Raw genomic sequence first — 3,155 nt, forward strand, 5'->3', positions numbered from 1 at the left:
TTTTTTTTTTTTTTTGGTTTGGTTTGGTTTTTCTGTTTAATGTGGGGGATTGAATTCAAGGGCACTGGACCACTAAGCCACATTCCTAGCCCTATTTTGTATTTTATTTATAGAGACAGGGTCTCACTGAGTTGCTTATGGCCTTACTAAATTATGAAGGCTGGCTTTGAACTTGAAATCCTCCTGCCTCAGTTTGCCAAGCCTCCTGGATTACAGGTGTTTCACTGTGCCCAGCCCAGGTATTTTAAATAGTTTGGAGAAATAAAGATAACAGTTTATATTTTAAAAATGAGAATAGAAAAAAGAGAGAAACTCTTTGAAAAATCATCTCATTTTCCTTGTAAGTTGAAGGGATCTACCATTTTAATTGTAGGTTTTCAAGGCACCTAGAATTTATAGCTAAAACTTGAAATATTAATATGTAGTTACATAGGCCATAGTGTGGATGCCTGTAATTCCAGCCACTGGAAAGGCTGAGACAGGAATATTCAAAGTTCAAGGTCTACCTCAGCAATTTAGCTAGTACCTATCTTAAACAATAAAAAGGATTGAGAATGGGCTCTGGAGTAGAGTGTCTCTGGTACAAAAAAAAATCTATTTCCTTATAATTTGTTACTGTGTTGATTTGTGTGAGGGCGGGGGGGGAATATATACATATATATATATTTGTTGTTGTTGTTGTTTTTGTTTTTCTTTTTGGTACTGGGAATTAAACAAAGAGCACTACTTTCCCAGTCCTTTTTATTTTTTACTTTGAGACAGGGTCTTCCTTACTTGCTTAGGGCCTCCCTAAGTAGTTGTGTTTGTGTTTTTTTTTAATATTTATTTTTTAGTTGTAGATGGACACAATATTTTATTTTATTTGTTTATTTTTATGTGATGCTGAGGATCCAAACCAGGGACTCACATGTGCAAGGCAAGCGCTGTACTGCTTAGCCACACAACCCCAGCCCCCTAAGTTGTTGAGGCAACTTAAACTTAGAATCCTATACAGAAAATCTGTACTTTAGTACAAGTTCAAATTAAAAGTTTTTCAGTGCCAAAAAAATTAATCCCAAGTGTATTAAATTATTTTGGGTCATTGACCTGAGCTCATTTAATTTAGGTTTGATTATATCTCTTAAATGTAAAGATCTTATGAGTAAACAAGAAAAATGGAAGTACAAATTAGTACCAAATTCAATAAGTAAGTAGCTTTTGGTTAATATTAAGAAACCATAAGCTTAAGCAGTGAGAAAAAAATGTAATTAGATATTTTAATCAAAATTAATATTTTGTGTTTCTTAGAGTAATAATTTTTGTAATAAACATGTAAAAATAAAAATATGCCTTCAAGTAGATGATACTGAATTGCTTATTTTTCATTATCTTTGAAATTATCTAAATTAGCTGAGCATATGATTCACACCCTATAATCTGTATTGGGAGGCTGAAGAAGGAGGATCTTAGGTTTGAGAGAAGCCTCAACAATTTAGTGAGGCCTAAGCAACTCTGCAAGACCCTGTTTTAAGATTAAGAAATATAGAAAGGATTGAGGATGTAGCTTAGTGGTTAAGTACCTCTGAATTTAATCCCTAGTCCTCCTGCTGCCCACTCCAGGATATCCAAATTAAAGAAAAGTGAGTAATTATAGGTAATAAAATATTTGGTAAAAATATCTTCAACATAAACATTGCCTACCTCCTCATTTTAAAATAATCTTATTGTTATTAAGTCATTAATTTGTTTTTATCCTTTATACCCTTTCTTTACTTATCATAATGACATTCCTTCTTAAATAGAAATCTATGAAAGAGAGAATGCTTTGGGAAAAACTCTGATTTCTCCCCTTCAGACAGGGTATTTACAATATACGTGTATACTTAAAATGTATACTTACAATTACTCTGGAAAATTTTATACTTATTTACAACATTCTGACAAATTCTATCAGGAAAACTACTTTTAACCTAAGCAGAAATGAAGAAATTTCATATGAATTTTGCATTTTTAAATAACATGCATTTTTAAATAACAATAAATGTTTATATACTTGTATGTGAAACTTGTATTTGTATTTTTCATGTGCAAGTGATATACAAAACAAATGAATTACATATAGTTATATGGTTATCAAATAGTTGGAAAAACATGTTAATATCTATTATTCACATTTCTCATATTCTCTTTTTTTAAGATTTCTATTCTGCTTTTTAGCAGTTTTCCCATGGATGTAATGTAAACATACAATATGATTGTATTATACCTTTCTTATACAAAAAAATTTTTTTTTCCCTACTAGGGATTGAACCCAGAGCCTGTCATATGCTAGACAAGTAAGTGCTCTGAGCTATATCTTGAACATTTTAAACATATACATATAAAATATTGAATATAGTATTTGGCATATTACATATAATATACAAATAACATTTTATGTACTATATGAATAATATTTTATATATAAAATATATAAGTAATATTTTATATACTTGTTGAGAGCCGCAGCCGGATGTTGAGAGCCTCAGCCAAGTCGGGATGGCGCCTGGTGTTTTGCCAGGGTGGAGTTCGTGGAGTTCCCTAAGTTCCGGTGGAGCTCTGGTGGAATTCCTAGAAAGTTCGCGTGGGTGGAGTTGGTGGGTAGAGTTCCAGTTGAGTGCTCACGGAAGTGCTGGAGGTGGTGGTTGAGCTCTACGGGAATTCCTGGAGAGCTTGAGTGGTGTGGCATGCAGTGTGGATGCTAAAAATAAAGTTTGTTCCTGCTTGACAAGTGACTCGTGAATTGTGCCCAGCCAGACTGCTGCATTTGGTGGCCCGCACGGGGAACGACTGAGGGTAAGTGATAAGGTAAACTTCTCACCCCTGAGGGCAGGGCAAGAGGATGAGTAGCCATTTTAAGATTCTTCTTTCATTTTGTTTTGCTTTGGTTTTAAGTTGCCTGTCCCTGGAGATGGGTGAGCCTGAAGAAAAACCGCTTACGTCTGAGGAAAAACTATTTGTGTCTGAGGAATAGATAGGGAGAAAGGATGGATGGGCATTTCAGGAGGATAGAAAGGCTGATATAATGAATTTTTGTTCCATTTTTGTTTCATTTTTGTCTCAGTTTCCTTTTGCATTATCTTTTTTTTTTTTTATTGGTTGTTCAAAACATTACACAGCTCATGACATATTATATT

General features: G+C 33.7%; 1 protein-coding gene across 1 annotated transcript in view; it reads left to right on the top strand.

Moving 5' to 3' along the window:
• LOC107133722 (XK-related protein 3-like) overlaps positions 1-3,155 on the top strand; it is a 24,912-nt gene that overhangs the window by 912 nt on the left and 20,845 nt on the right.

The sequence above is a fragment of the Marmota marmota genome, unplaced genomic scaffold (genome assembly GCF_001458135.2).
Source record: "Marmota marmota marmota unplaced genomic scaffold, marMar, whole genome shotgun sequence".
Taxonomy (NCBI): Eukaryota; Metazoa; Chordata; class Mammalia; order Rodentia; family Sciuridae; genus Marmota; species Marmota marmota.